The sequence below is a fragment of the Sceloporus occidentalis genome, unplaced genomic scaffold (genome assembly GCF_023333645.1).
Source record: "Sceloporus occidentalis isolate IW3139 unplaced genomic scaffold, rSceOcc1.0.p SCAF_191, whole genome shotgun sequence".
Taxonomy (NCBI): Eukaryota; Metazoa; Chordata; class Lepidosauria; order Squamata; family Phrynosomatidae; genus Sceloporus; species Sceloporus occidentalis.
Window position 1 is genome coordinate 565,331 of NW_028317171.1, and position 16,372 is coordinate 581,702.

At 41.8% G+C, this 16,372-nt stretch overlaps 1 protein-coding gene across 8 annotated transcripts in view; it reads right to left on the bottom strand.

The window, feature by feature from the left end:
• Positions 1–16,001, bottom strand: part of GULP1 (GULP PTB domain containing engulfment adaptor 1) — a 198,181-nt gene extending 182,180 nt beyond the window's left edge. For 7 of the 8 annotated variants that reach the window (XM_089502038.1, XM_089502036.1, XM_089502037.1 and 4 more), the window contains exon 1: positions 15,809–16,001. The gene's annotated coding sequence lies outside the window, so the exon portion shown is untranslated. Of the gene's footprint in view, positions 1–12,859; positions 12,879–15,808 lie in introns of those variants that run through there. The other variant, XM_089502033.1, reaches the window with a different exon arrangement.
• Between the last annotated feature and the right edge of the window lie 371 nt (positions 16,002–16,372).

Consider the following 16,372-nt stretch of genomic DNA (forward strand, 5'->3'; position numbering starts at 1 on the left):
CACATAATTAATTAATAAAAATACTAATTGTAATAATAATAATTAGCAAGATTATATTTAACTTCAGTATGAGAATCACAATTATATTTCATATTTCAATCTCCTCCAAACCTGCCCCCCTTTCATGGTGGGAGCACAGGTGACTTCTGCAAACAGCTATTTATTGTCTAATTAAAAATAATAATTGTAAGCCACTCTGATAGCCTTTAGGGCTGAAGGCCTGGTATAAATACCATAAATAAATAAATAAATAAATAAATACAACAATGATAGGCTGAATGGGGGGAGATGGGGCAAGACCTAAGGACTATACAATCAAGAGTTAAACCCAGTGATGTATTACCATACATTTGTTAGCATAACAGGGCTTTCTCAAGCTCTCTTTCCTTCCACAGTGCCATGTTCTACCCAGTAATCTGCTCAGGTGAGTTTCCCATCCCACTGGGAAGGTTTTTAAGGGTGCTTGGTGTGGGGAACTTTCATTCTCTTCCCAGTTTCACTGAGGGGGAATGATATTTCCATTGAAACCAGATCTCCCAGAACAGAAATGAGAGATGCATTTAAACAAGGCCAGCTTAGCCACCCTGCAGACAAACTTTTGGTTGCCCATTTCTAGCTCTATACAGCATTTTATAATGGGCTTCACATATACGCTTTATATACTGACATGCTTTAATTGAATTTAAAATGTTGTTCCAAGTTCCTTTTAGGGATAACCGGAAAGCCACTGTTTGATTGCCTATTGTTTTAAGCTATGTTTTAAATTATGAACTGTTTAATTGTATTTTAAGGGGAGTGGGATACTGGTATAGGACTGTATTATTTTAATGTGTAAGCCGCCCCAGTTGTGTTGCACAGAGAGGTGGGATATAAATAAATTTTTATTGTTGTTGTTGTTATCCAATTGAAAATTCATTTTCCACACTAACTTATAAAAACAGTGCTTTGTTTCATGGTGTTTTATCCATTCATGGAATTTCCTCTTAAGTAATGAAAGCACTGCTTTTCACCAAGTCTCTGCAATTAATTTTGCCAGCTAGAGACATCACCCAACCTGTTATTTCTGTGAAGATTTTCATAATGTACAGGCATAGAGAACTTCTACATTTATCCTATTTTCCCCAGCAACTGGCAGATAATTTTTGTATCTAATTATTCCATCCACTAGTAATGACAGAAGCAAGATTATATTTGACATCAGTATGAGAACCACAATTATATTTCATATTTCAAATTGAATCAAGTGAAATGGCACATTATCCAAAGCCACTTATGTACAGTGTTTTATTACAATCATTCAAAAATGAATGCAAAACAAAACTACTAATGTAGTTTTTATACAAACCTATGGTGCAACCATACTTGGTATAGTGCAGTATAGCTATGGTCAGTGTCAAGTGACCCAAATATCCTAAGGCACCAGATCCCATCCAATCTTTGAAGCTAAGCAGGATACACACTGGTTACTACTTGGATGGGAGACTGCCAACAAATACCAGGTGCTGTAGGAAGGAACTGGCAAAAGCACCTTTGAGTGCTCCCTGTCTAAGAAAACCATATGAAATTCATGAGGTTGCTATACATTGACAGGCAACTTGAAGGCACATACACAGACATGGTCAGTGCTCCTCAATGCCCTGGGGAAACTTTAGAGGAAAAAGGAAATATTCTAAAATGGAGATCCAAATGAGCCAACTGCTCTACAAATGAAAGGCTTGGTGTTTTCTGAGTTAGAAAAAAGTTGATGGTGCAGACATGTTAATGTTGTATAAACTTTCTGCATGGTATAGAGAAAGTGAACAAGTGGAAGCTTTTCCTTTCTCTCTGATACTACTGAAGCCCTCTGTCTCCTTCCACACCATTTCATTATAAGAATTCAAAGGGACTGTAGCAGGAGCCCTGACAACACCACCATGTATTTCCCAGACTGAAATAGCTCTCCCATACCTGATGGGGTCCTGGGTGCCATTGAGGCTGGAGAAGGGAAGGACGGCTGGCTTCTCTCTCTGACCCTGGCCCTGTTTCAGGCTGGGCAGAGGTGCTGCAGAGAAAGTCTTCCCCATAGCTTCTGGCTGGCCTGGCTCCCTGACCCTAAACAGGCTGGGAGGAGATGTTGAGAAAGGAAGTTTCCATATTTTCTGGCCAGCTGACTTCCTGACCCCTGGCCCAAAACAGGCTGGGTGGAGGTGAGGCGGAGAAACAGAGATATGGAGGGGATAACCCTCACTATCTGTGCCCAAAGCTCCCATGCTGCTATAAAGCTGTTTGCAGAAGTCACCTGTGCTCCCACCATGAAAGGGGGGGGGGCAGGTTTGGAGGAGAAGGAGAATCACCGATACCTTTCTCCAATCCTGGGAGCCCTTGCCATCTTAAATCTTTCTTCATGCTTCCAAGGCAGCAAGGGAAATGAAGAGAAGGAAAAGGACTGGAGCAGCTGTAGTGAAGATGATGCAGAGGAACAGCAAACACATGGAGTGATAGGCAGGACAAGACTGGCCTTCTAAGGTTAACTCCACCCACGTGGGGTCACCAGAAGGTCTCTTTTTTCTGCCTGCCTATTGGAGTGAGCAGGAAGAACACAACCCAAACTACAGGATGTGGGAGTCTTATCTACTGGGAAATGACATACAGGATGTCCAAAAATTATCTTTAACATTTCAATTCTATATGAAATTGCAATTGTAAAAATAATTTTTGAATTTCTTCACACATGCAAAGTCCAACTGCAGAATTGCTATCCATACACCACTGACCTGGATGGTTTTCAAAAGGGATTAGACAAATTCATGGACAAGGCTATTACTGCTTGAGTGTCCTCTATCTGAAATGCTTGGGACCAGAAGTGTTTTGGATTTTGGACTTTTGGAGGGTTGGGAATAACTGTATTTGCATAGAGAAACATAATGAGCTATCTTGGACATGGGACCTAAGTCTAAATACCACATACATTTATGTTTCAAACATACCTAACACACATAGCCTGAAGGTTATTTGATACAATATCTTTTAAAATAATTTTGAGCATGAAACAAAGTTTGTGTATACTGAACCATCAGAAAGCAAAGGTGTCACTACCTCAACCACCCATGGAAAAAGCTTTTTGGAATATTTCAGATTTCGGTATTCTGGATAAGGCAAACTCAACCCAACTCAACCCATAGTCATTATGGCTACTAGTCATAATGATTATGTATTCACCCCAATGTCACATGGAGCATGGCTTTCAGTAACGGTTATTGGGGAACATGAGCGGGAGAGTGATATCTCACACTCATATACCCTGCTTGCAGGTTTCCTGGAGGGTCCCCCGATTAGTGTTGTACTGCAGCTCCAGCATTCGCCACCCTTAGCTATGCCAAGCTGGCTGCTGAGAGATGCAGCATCTGGATGGCCCCATTATTTTCAACCCTGTTATAAATATTTGATTGGTCACTATGTAAACAGAACTCTGGACTAGATTCAGCCTTTGGGGTAGCTGTTTTGAAATGCAGTATATCTGATGGCTTCCATCTATAATCACTTTCTGAATTTCTTTTTACTCTTCCAGTATGTTATCTGAAAAAAGTTTAAATGTGTGGGCAAAATTTTACTGTAAATCACAGATACATTATAAATAAATTATAAATCATCCCTTAGAATCCCTGGAACCTTTTGATGTTTCAACACAACAATGTAATTTAAAAATACATAATTTCAAGTGAATAAAATCATGTTAAGTAAGTAAATTGAAAGTTGGTTATTTGAAATGAACTGATGAATACACTATCACTGGAAATTCACATAAAGCGATCCTCCCATTTGAATGACAGATCAAAACCAAAATTATTTCTCTTACATTATCCAAACTAAACTTGCTATTTAGCAGTGTTGACATATTGCATTCATACACTAGAATACAGAGCAGAAACAGCTTGCACCAATTAACTACAATTACTGTATGGCACAGAGAGATAAGAGTATTAGTGTTAGTATCAATTCTGACAGCAAAATTAGGTTTTAAGATCCTCTTCCTTTACATCTTGCACAACAGGTACAACTGGGTGCATTATAGCATTGAAATACAGTGCTGGAATCTGAAGCTTTTTCTTCAGGAGATTTCTTGTAACTAAAATTTCAAGCTGGAAAAAAAGTTTACTGAAACAGAGTGCTCCTCTAAAGCATGCACATGTGAAACAGATTAAGGGGCACTCTTACAGGTTCAAGCTCTTTAGCTGCCTCAGCTCATTAGTGAAATACCACTCTCCTCACCACGACCATTCTTCATGCAGAAATGATTCCAGAAAGCACAGCCCTGCTCACAGAGGCCGTAGTATTTAAAAATCATCAGAGCTACATTATGTCTCCTTTTTAGTACCAACTTTTAACATTCTTTTTAGTCATCTTGAGATACTGTCAGCATATTTTTACAACCTGGCTACGTTGCTAGGAAAGTAGAGACATGGGAAAAATAAATGTTACCAAACGTAGCATTTATTTCCTGCACAGAACACCATGGCAATCTTCCTCTCCCATATTTGAAAGCTAACAAGTTACTGTTCTCCCCTCTCTCCCCATTACACTTATTTATTCATTTCTAAAAGCAATATGCTTTTAGGTCTTCCAATTTACAAAAGAGAAGGGAAAGGATCTGAAGGAACTGCAGGCACTAACAGAACATGAGTAATGCTAAATCAAGTGGGGCTGTGATAAAATGTTGCTTGTACATGCTTTTCCAGGTCCAGCTAAGCAGCTGTGTGCCCACTTTCTCAGTAGCCATTCTGTTTCCCCTCCAATTAGTCACTTGTCCCTTCCTCCACAAAAACATGCCAAGAGGTCAGTAGTGTTCTATGCCCACCACACATTCCCATTTTCAGTTGGATGCATATGGATTCCCCAGCAGCTGAGAGTTATTTGGGTTTTTGTTTGTTTTACTAAAAAAAAACTTTTATTTCCACAAATGTTAAGGTTCATCCAATGCTGTTTGTACACAAAGGTACTAATCTTTTTTCTACATAAGGACCCACAGTCAGAGTTTTGCGATAACTTTGGGTATTAGAGAGGCACTTTCTGTTTAAAGTAAGAAATTACAACTAGAGATATATCCTCAAATCAAAGAAAACTAGACTACAGATCAACTGCTCTTATGCTAACTCCAAATATAGACACATTGATGCAACTTATTTGTATCTTAACTTCCATCCTGATAAATGCTGCACTGTCCCATTCCCTCCATAGTATGTCAGTAGTTGTGCAAAAGAGCTAAAAGGACACATGTGCTTGATATTGTCATGGTAGTTGAGCAACAGATTTCCAGTACAGTCTTATCCACAGGGAGGCCATCTTTACTAGTCCTGTCCAATTGATTTGTATTTGAGGGACAGACTTCTCACTATGTTTAATGGGCTCTGTTGTTGTTATGTGTCACCAAGTCAGCTTTGCCTTATGCTGAATTGATATCCTACCTTCCTACACAAATAGGATTGAAGGAGGCTAATGAGAGACCCTGTTAGTAACAGCCGTACACAGAATTTGCAAACTCAGGGTCATAGTTTCCTTAATTGAATCAATCCATGTGTAATGTGATCTTCCTCTTTTTCTACTGTCTTCAAATGTACTGAGCATTATTATTTCCAGTGAGTCATGCCATCTCATGCTATATTTGAAGTATGATAGCATCAGTTTTGTCATTTTGGCTCCTAGAGAATGTCCAGGCTTGATTTGCTCTCTGACCATTTATTTGTCTCTTTGGCAGTCCATGGCATTTGTAAAACACTCCTGCAGCACCACATGTCAAATGAGTGGAATTCCCCCCCCCCCTTTCAGCTTTCTTCACCCTCAAGCATTCACATGTTTACATAGCCTTCTGAAATATTATTGCGTGGGTGATCCTGACTTTGTCATTCAACGACACATCCTTATACTTGGGGATCATCTCTATTTCCTTTATGGCTGCCTTTCCACATCTTAGTCTTGTAAACATAGTGTAGGCTGTAGGTAGGACTGCAAATAGTTTCCTTCAACAGTCATTTTACCCCCTAAAGGGGGAGGCTATGGTCTCTTTCTTGTCCAAAACTTCTCTCAGTTGTTAAAGTTGTGTCATGTTGAACAAAGCTAATGAAATCTATGTGAAATAATGCAAGTCATAAACATCTTACTTTAGAAAATAAATCACAACCGTTTTTCCAGTTCTGAAACTGTGGCACTTATTCAATATGACATTGCAATGGTTCACAATATCAGAAACTGGGGTACATCTTTTGTGTTTACTTGGTGTAGAAATGCAAGTGGAAGAAGGTATCATAAATCCATCTGTTTTTAGAATTTTCTAGGATGGTTTGTATTGTGTTCCAATTATCCTGTTGTTGTTCACTGTTGTTATTTCAATTTTTTTTAGTATAAAGCCCCACAACCTTAATTCTGGCACTAAACCAGAAGGTTTATTTTTCTTTCTCCCTTTCACTTTAGCAAATTGAAGCCTGCTAGAACTCTTCTTGCTTTTACTAAAGAGTTGAATTTAAGGTACAAGCAGGGTCCATCAATGTGCCAATATTTTGAATTAGTGGGTGAGCTGTAGTTTGAATTTCATTGTTTTTTTTGGGCACCTCTGCAACATCAAGGTTGCTGACTGACTGCCACACCTGCAGGGGAGGCAGCACCCTGATGAGCATGGCACACTCACCATGTTCAGCATGTCACACAGGTCTAGAGAAGTCTGTCAAAATGTAATGTGCGGTCAATTATATTGGCTTCTTCTCATGCTACACTGTTTCAAAATGACCATGTGGTCACAATTACAAATCAATGTTATAAGAAGTTCTTCATCACTTGACAGTTAAATAACTCCGGTGCTATAACAACTATTCATAATACTTGGTCAATATGACATGGCAGTGTATGTATATAACCACCTTTTTATATGTTCAACACAATTCGTTTTGTACAGTCCCAAGCCATGAAATACTCCAGTTTCCATTGATATTAAGGTAACAGCACTAACATTTCAAAAACACCTTTAAAAGTAGGGGAATTATAAGGGATTCCATGTTTCTAATGTTCAGCAGAAATGTATAGTTCAAGATATATAAAGCTGTAACGTCTCAGGTTTCCTCAAAAGCAGACCATATTTCTCCCTATATAATTTCAGAAATCATTACCATGTGGAAGTCTTTATAGCTTCAGGCTAACTTAAATGAGAAACAAATAGGAAGTACTCTTCTCTTCTAATGCTGCTCATGTAGTTTAAATATTTCTAGTTGGACAAAGCATAATTATGTGCATTACTGAAGGCACATAAATGTGTGTCTGATGGCTAAAAGAGAACACTTTGTATCTATATTGTTTTTAGAGATAGCACAGAAGATACCAGAAGCTTTTTATATATACACACACAAAATGAGAGCAAAAGTTACTGTGGTAGTCTTCTATGCTAGTTCATATCCACACTGAAATGTACAAGTAAAACAGAGAAGAAAAGCACTAGTAGCCCTGCTGTGCATGAGGAATTGCTTTATACTACCTAAAAATCCTATACAGCATAGCATCCAAAAGGATTATTTTAAATGTTCTATGCACTCAGCTGATTCTGTAAAGTGAAATCTGTGCTTCCCCCACACAGATACTAAGGCTGCATTGCTATATGCACTTATCTCTTAAAAAATCCCCCTGAATTCAGTGGAGTTTATCTTAAGTAGACCATAAAGAGAAAACAATATGAAACAGAGAACAAAGAAATGAAGGGATGTTCTTATGCAATATTCTTGGCTGAAACTTGCCAGGTAAGGCTGAGATCGCTGGAGTCCAGCATCTGACCTTCACTACAAGCCAAGCGGCACAGCAGAGGCAGCTCAGAGCTCCACATGAAATGCATAATGGCAAAAGATATATCAACACAGGCTGCATCTACACTGCAGAATTACTGCAGTTTGACAGCACTTTTAGTGCCATGGCTCAATGCTATGGAATTCTGGGGTTTGTAGTTCTGTGGATTCTTTAGCTTTCTCTGTCAGAGAGTGCTGGTGCCACAACAAACTACAAATCCCAGGATTCCATGAGATAGAGCCATGGCAGTTAAAGCAGTGTTAAACTGCAGTAATTCTGCAATGTAGTTCTATTTTCAGTCACTGAATAATGCCCACTAACAGTTCAGTACTTAATGAATGTGCATCTCCAAAAAGGCACTAGCACCCACAACCACATCTTGCACTAATTCATTCACACAAAATTATCAATTGTTTGAAAGGATGAGTTTTTTTAATATCTGTTCTGATCCAAATACGAATTTTAGTACAGGTCGAGTATCCCTTATTCAAAATGCTAGGGATCAGAAGTGTTCTGTACTTTGGATTTTGGAATACCTGTACAGTATTTTTGCATAAACATAATGAGAGTGGGAGAGAAACTGATGATCTGTGAAATGGCGAGAACCCAAGGATAGTGCTTGGCAGGAATCCATGCCTCCCACCTTTTCAAAGATCTTGTATCTTTCTCCATTAATAAGTTTAACTAGTACTTTAGAAGCAATGATGTGTTTCTGTCTGTGTGTTTCCATCTGCTGCTGGGAATCCACAGTCTGACTTAGATGATTCAAATGCATGAAGGGGAGACAAAAGAACTCATAGAGTTGAGCAGTCCATTACATGTGATTTCACCTACTTTGGATTGATACTCAGTTTTGACTATTAGACATAAATGTTTTCTAAATAACAGCAGCACTTTGAACAATGTGTCTTCCAGTTTTTGGCACTCTAAAATGACAGCAGTTTGGCATTCTAACATGACCACTTTGGAGAACACCTTAAAGTTTCCTACTCTGAAATGAACAAATGCCCTCTTTTCTAATTTTTCAAGTAATAAGGATGTTTGATCTCTATTAGTAAGACACTTAAATTCTCCAAGTATCCTTACTGATAGGGAAGAGCTCAATGGTAGGGCACAAGCTTTCAATGTACAAGGGCTAAGTTCAACCCCTGGAAAGAGTCCCACTATTGAAACAAACATTAAAAACTGTTGCTTACCAAGATATCTGTTTGGTCACTCTGGGGCTCAAGATGGAAGTGGACCAGATAGATCTGATGAATGAGGCTTAAGTTTTCATTGTTCACTGCTCCAAACCAGTCAAGTACAATCACCTTTACATTTGGTGTTTAAAACAACATCACACTGACTTCTTCTTGGACTATTAAAGCCTCCTTGCCTCAGAATAAGGATAATGCTCCCCCAAAAGTCTTAGACATTTTAGTTGCTCTTTTTTATTCTTTCTCCAGCAGCACAAAATTTCTGAAATGTGGTGAGCAAACGTAGGCAGAGTATGCTAAATGTAGGGAAAGGAACATGTGTGTCAAAAAATCATAACATTTAATACTTATTACCTTTAATCTATTTATCAATAATGCTTTGTAATAATTTTGTCCTTTCCATTGTAGACTACAGCATATCAAGATGTAGCTTTCTCTTTAGAACAAAATTCCAGAACCTGTTCCCTGTGCTACCAGACACTATTTCAGTGTAAATTGCACTTATGTAAAGTTAGGATCACTCCAAGGACAGCTGTTAAGTCCACTGATAACTGCAAAGTCATCATACCTTTGGGGGAAATAGTCCATCCCTTCAGCTACGCTACAATCACATAGTGAGAGAAATCATGGTCATTAATTGTAGCCCTGGCAATATATAATATGACTGGATTTCATGTATTTAGCCTTAGCTAAAAAGTTTATGCGTAGCAATGAAGAAAAAATGTTTGTCAGAATTCAGTGCAGAATCTATAAAAAGTAGGGACTATCACTGCACCTCCAACACTGGCAATCATACTACAAAAGCTTTTATTAGAGGGATATTTCTTTAAGAAAATATGTCAACATTTAATTCTCATGTTTCTCTCATTGATACATGAATCCATGCAGAAGTGGTAGATAAAAACCCATTAACTTTCATGAGTTGCCAATGCAGACCTGTCATGTTACCAGAGTTAAATACATACATGAGCTACAATAATTAAACCATTCAGTCACAACTAATTATGGCAGATGCTTTATTTAACCAGTGTAAATTAACTTTAAAGGAGTTCTGCATGGCTGTACTATACTTTCCTACTAGAACTCAGCAAATTTTCTATCTTGCAAGTAGTAACATGTAAATGGTATTATACAGCCATGGCTAATTCACGTACGTTAACTTAAGTCAACATGTCTTGCAAGCCAACCTTTTACTAATGGAGAGTAGTGTGGGCACCTTTGCATGGGCTCTCGTCACCAACCAGTTGTTGGAGGATGCACAGGAAGAATCTCATAACATTCAATGATCCCATAGACTTCATTATAAGGGAGAACCAGGACAAGGTCAACTGACAGCACTCTCAGAAACCAAAGCAACCAACAATCCAAGGATGTCACTTATTGCTGCTATTTGGGGGTAGCAATGTGGAGTACAGGTGGGAGTACAACGTGAAGCATGTATAAATAAGTAGAAACAACTACTTCTCCTACATGCCACTTTCAAAGAAGAGGATAGCAGCATGTCCTATCTCATTGTTCTTCAATAGCAATAGTAACAGCAATTACATTTCTATACCGCTTCATAGTGAACTAAGCATTCTCTAAGCAGTTTGCAACATCTAAGCCAATTGCCCTCAATAAGCTGGGTACTCAATTTATCAACCTACGAAAGGATAGAAGGTTGAGTCAACCTGGAGTCCTGGGATCAAACTCACAATGTTATGGCTGCAGTACTGGAACTTAACCACTGTGCCAACTAACAACGAAAGATGCTCCCTTCAGTGACCATTAACAGACGAATGTTTCTTCAGTTGCAGATGACTCCTATCCACAATGCATCACAATTGCTTGGGTGTTGGAATGAAAACAGCTTGAACAGCTGGAGTATGAGCACCAAAAAACACTCTCATATGCATAGTTACTGGCCACTGTTTTAAAGACAGGAAGATGTTGAGAGTGTGCCTTCCCTTTTGTTGCTGTTAACTGCCTGCCAGTCATCCTCAACCTATGGCTACCCTGCGAATGAGACATCTCCAGGCCCCTTGTTCTCTACTGGTTTGCTCAAGTCCTGCAGGGTCAGGCCTGTGACCTGCTCAAATAGTAAATAACAACTAAATAAGTTATAAATAAATAAAAGCATGTTATATTATAAAAATGTCACAAGTGTCCATATTCTTTCTTCAAAAGGCTGTGCAGAACCTCAAACTTGCTCCTAACCAGAGACGTAGCAGAGATAACAGAATTGCCATCGTTCAAATACTTGAGAGAGAGAGACCATACGTGCAAAATATAACAGTTTGTTCCAATCTCCACACGAAAGCAACACCACCCAGTATGTCTAGCAACTCTATTAGTTAATAGCTTCTTAATTATCTCAGCACAGCATACTCCCTGGAATGAGAGCTAAAAAGGGAAGATTCACAATCAAAGACTATTGCCTCTGGATATGAGATACTGAGGGACATGAGAGAATGACTGACATCTCCACCGCATCGTGTTTATAGCCTTTCGACAACAAAATGCCATCCGCTGTTGAGAACACTATGGTGCACTACATGGACCATTTCTCCATGACTGCAAACAGCATTTGTAGAGTTACGCAATGTTCTTTGATTCTTTGAGGCAAAGAAATATACAAATAAAACTAATATAAAAGCCAAGGAACAGGCAAAACAATAAAGACAGAGATCAAATTTAACAATATAGTCCTGCACGCCACTCAGCATTTAATCGCAAAAAAACTTAACAGTGTGAGTTTCTTTTCTCCTTCCTGCCTCCACGATTTAGAGAAGTCTTCCCATCTTGTGGAGGAGGTTTTGAGGGCGCACAGGGGTTCGTGCTGAATGGGAATCGCCTCCCTGCTCCCAATTCCATTTACAGAAGCAGTTCTGTCTGCAATTATGCCAGCAAAATGTCAAGACCAACATTAGCCTTCTCTGTCCTATCCGACTTTCATTTTCCCCCTCTTATAAATGAAGGTGTAGATTGTCATTTTATATATTTGCTTCAGGAAATTTCCCCAGATTGATCAGTATTAGCCACTGACTGCATTGAAGAACTGTCACAGGATCATAGCTCTTCAATGCTGTAAGCCTGTAGCTCCCGACTTTGTTTTCCTGGAATCAAGAGTCCAGGTTTTTTTTACTGCCGCCCTTCCTAAATGAGCAGCTATTCCTGCCACATCCCTCATGTACTATGATTTACACAACCAAGTCACATGCATGATGCTTTTGTGTCTACTTGCACTTTGCAAAACTATCCTACACCCCTTCGTCCTAGGAATGATGAAAGTTTTGTCTAAGGAAACTGAAACGCATGGGTTGAGCGAGCAGAACACAATCTTTTTAAGATCACAAAAACAAAGATCTGATCAATTCCCAAATCAGTCAGCACACTTTTTCGCAGCAAACTTATCCACTTTGCTTATGTGTGATTTGTTTTTTCCAGGAGCTGCACTTCAGAGAAGACTGCATGAAGGAAGTTTGACCAATTCAAAATGTAATCCCAAAGAGACTTGCTGGAAAGTAAATAACAATTGAACATAAATAGAGGATATGGACTGAATTCTAAGTGTCAGATTAATGATGGCATGACTCAAAAATGCAGATACTTAAACAGGGATATAAACTGAGCGCCAGTGTAGTGATTTGAGTGCTGGACTAGGACTCCGGGAGATCAGATTTTGAATCATTGGTTTCAGTCATGGAAACCCACCAAGTGATCTCAGGATAGTCATGGTCTCTCAGCATCAGAGGAAAGCCAGGACAAATCTCCTTGGAATAAATCTTGCCACACACCCCACCCCAAAAATGATAGGTTCCCCTTAGGGTCATCTTAAATCAGAAGTAACTTGAAAGCACACAAAAACACAACAGCAATAAACATACCTAACACATCTCCTTCCATACAGAAGTCTAGGATTAAAGACACATTCTAGCCAGGGAGAAAGTTGTTGGTCATTTTCATTATCACCCTCACATGAAATAAGAGCAATGAGACAGCATTAAGCAAGGACTAATAGCAAAAGGGGAACTGCCATGATGCAGCAAAAACAACAGAAACTTGTGCCACCTGAAAAGACCAGCATGCATCTGATGAAATTCACCCGGGAGCAATCTCCCTGAATTCAGTGGGCTTATTCACATATAACTGGATATGTATAAATTGTTGTTGTTGTTCTTATGTGCCTTCAAGTAGGTTCCAATTTATGATGGCAAACCTATTACAGCGTTTTCTTGACAAGTTTCTTCAGAGGGGGTTTGCCATTGCCATCCTCTGAAGCTGAGAGAGTGTGACTTGCCCAAGGTCACCCAGTGGGTTTCATTGTTAAAAAAAATTAAGCATGTTTTAATTCTAATGTATTTAATTGTATTTTAAGAGGTGGATGGGAATGATGGCTTGGGAATGTATATTTTTAATGCTGTGAGCTGCCCCGATTGCATTTCATAGAGGGGCGGGATATAAATAAATGTTATTATTATGTTATTATTATTATTATTATTATTATTATGGCTGAGGCAGAATTTGAACCCTGGTCTCCAGACTCACAGTCTAGTGCTCAAACTGCTATGCCCCACTGGCTCACATATAGAAGCCTTTTTGTAGAGCCAACTGTTTCATGCAGCGTTTATTGCACTGTGACCCATCCCCCTACCCCAAGGGACTTCTCATCGACAGCCATGTTACTCTATTAACTTTTTCTTTCCTCTTTTGCCTCTTTCTAATATTAGCTCCATTTGGGCACCCAAATCCACCTGATTGATACTCACAGGGTGCCTTGGATTGCAGCCTCCAAGACAAGTGATTTAGGAAGCCACTGATAACTACCTTTAGATAATGACTCCCATCTCTCTCTCTCTCTCCAAGGCACTGGGCAGCAGCAGAAGCCTCTGGGTGGGCTTTGCAACTGAGAGAGGAAGGCAGGGCTCCACAATGAAAACAGAGAGAGACAGCAGTGGGCTCTTCAAAGGGCTTGCTTGCGAAAGGAGAAGGAGCGGCTGCCGCAAAGACCACCCCCTCGAGCCCCGAAAGAAGAGCACTGATGATGATATTGTTGTTGTTGTGTGCCTTCAAGGCGCTCCCAACTTATGGAGCCAACCTGTCACAGGGCTTCCTTGGCTCAAGGGGAAGGCGGCGGTGGCCAAGGCAGCACTGGCCTAGTGGTTTGAGTGTGGGGCTCCCCCTCTGGAGACCAGGGTCCCATCCCCAGCCGGGCCATGAAACCCACTGGATGGCCCCGGGCAAGAAGTCACACAGTCACAGATGCCAGCGAAATGTCAGGAAGAACTTCTTCTAGAGCATGGCCACATAGCCCGAAAAACCCACAATGAACCAAAGTCACACTCTCTCAGCCTCCTCGGGGGAAGAAGGCGAGGGCAAACCCCTCGGAACAAATCTGGCCAAGAAAACCCCGTGGGAGGGTCGCCTCAGGGTGGCCATCATAAGGTCACCTCAAACGCCTCGAAGGCACACAAGGCCCACGAAAGAATAGTCCAGGAGTGGCAGAGACTGCGGGGGCGGAGAAGGAAGGCTGGAGACGGGGGGGGGGGGGGTCTGGGTCCATGCCTTGAAGGCCCACAACAACAACAAGAACACTCCTTCCCATTCCCTGAGGCCTGGCCCGAGTGGAAAGAGTGGGGGGCCCTCCTGGTTCCTTCTTCTTCCTCCCTTCAGCATTCCTGAGGGGAGGGAGCCAGCCACCCGGCGTTCAACAGGCTGCTTCCCCATCATCCCGCCAAGCCATTCCTCTCGTCTTCCCCGCTCCCTCAAGGAGGAAAGTCGGGGAAGGCTTTCTGCAGCCTCTCACTCTTCCTTCTTCTTTCCTTCCTTCCTTCCTTCTTTCCTTCCTCCCTTCCTTCGCAGGGTGACCAGAGACATCCCCCCCCCTTTTCAGGACCTGTCCTCCATTTCAGCCCTCTCTCTCTCTCTCTCTCCAGGAGAGATCCCAAAACTTCCTCCCTTTGGAGCACGACTGTTAAGAAGTATGCCTTCATTGGGTCCTCCTTTTTCCTTCCCTTTCCTTTCTTTTTGGCGTTGCTGTCCTCTGGTTCCTTCCTCCCCCTCCCCCCCCCCCAAAAAAAAGTGAAAGAGCAGCCTCCAAAATGGGGATGCCATCAATAATAATAACAACAACAATAACAATAATAAAAAGAACTGGAGTGAACTCTTTCCTCCCGCAAAGGCTGGAGCTTCCGAAGTCCCAGAGAGCTGCCCAGACGAGGCTGAGGACTCAAGAAGTCTGAACAACTCTGTGGCCTTGAACACCAAAAAGCCCTCCGGGGGCTGCTCCCGATCAGGTCGGGAAGGAAGGAAGGAAGGAAACAGGGGTCGTCCTCCCTTTCTCCCTGGAAGGTCCTCCATCTTGCAGCAAGGGTTGACATTGGGGAGGGTGTTTGGGCTGGTTTCTTGGGTCGGGTCCCGCCTTTGGCCTGGGGAGGTCCTCCTTGGCGGGGAGGACACCTGGTCTAACACCCGAGAGAGAGAGAGAGAGAGAGAGAGAGAGAGAGCCTCCCTCCCTTCCCTGCGGCTCAATTTTTCCAGGAGAGAACAAAGTAGAAGCAAGGAACCCCGCTAAGAGAGCCCCCTTCTGCCTCCTTTCTTTCCCCTTTCCCTTTCTTTCTCTCTCTCTCTCCCTGGCCTCCTCCTCCTCTTCCTCCCCTTCTCCTGTCAGCTTGGCCTCTGCAAAGGCATCCCAACAAGTCAACAAGGCGAACAACTTCCCCTTCCAGCCCTGGCTTCCCTCCTTCCAACTCCGCGCAATTCCCCAAGTCAGCCAGAGGCGGAATGCGGGGCAAACACAGCCCCAAAGAAGCCCAGCCCCAAAGTTGCCCAATTACCTCCTCAGGGGACCAAGGGGACCCTCCGAAGTCGCCTGCAGCCCCGCAGGAGTGGCTCTGGGGGGAGAGGGAGGGAAGAGCCTCAGCAGCAGCAGCCTCCTCCTGGCCTGGCGCTGCTGCTGCTTCTTTCTTTCTTTCTTCCTTCCTTCCTTCCTTTCTTTCTTTCTCCTCTCCTCCTCAGCCACAGCCACTGAGGCAAAGTTTCCTGACGTCACGGCCGGGGCTGGCTGGCTGGCTGGCTGGCTTCCCCGCCTGGCTCCCCAGCCTTCCCTTCCTCTGCCTAGTCTGGGGGGGAGGTGGGTGATGGGGGTCCTCGCCGCCAGGCCACGCAAAACGAGTCAAACCTGGGACTGGGACATATATACTGCAGCAAATGGCAGTACTTGCCCAGAGGGAAACACTGGGGAATATTTGCCCATAGAGAATCATTGGAGAATACTTGCCCATAGGGAAACATTGGGAATTACTTCTCCGTAGTGAATCATAGGAAACCTCTCCAATGTTTTTCCCTGTCTATCCCCATGGACAAGTATTCCTCTATGGACCTCTGGGTCATCCAGAGCA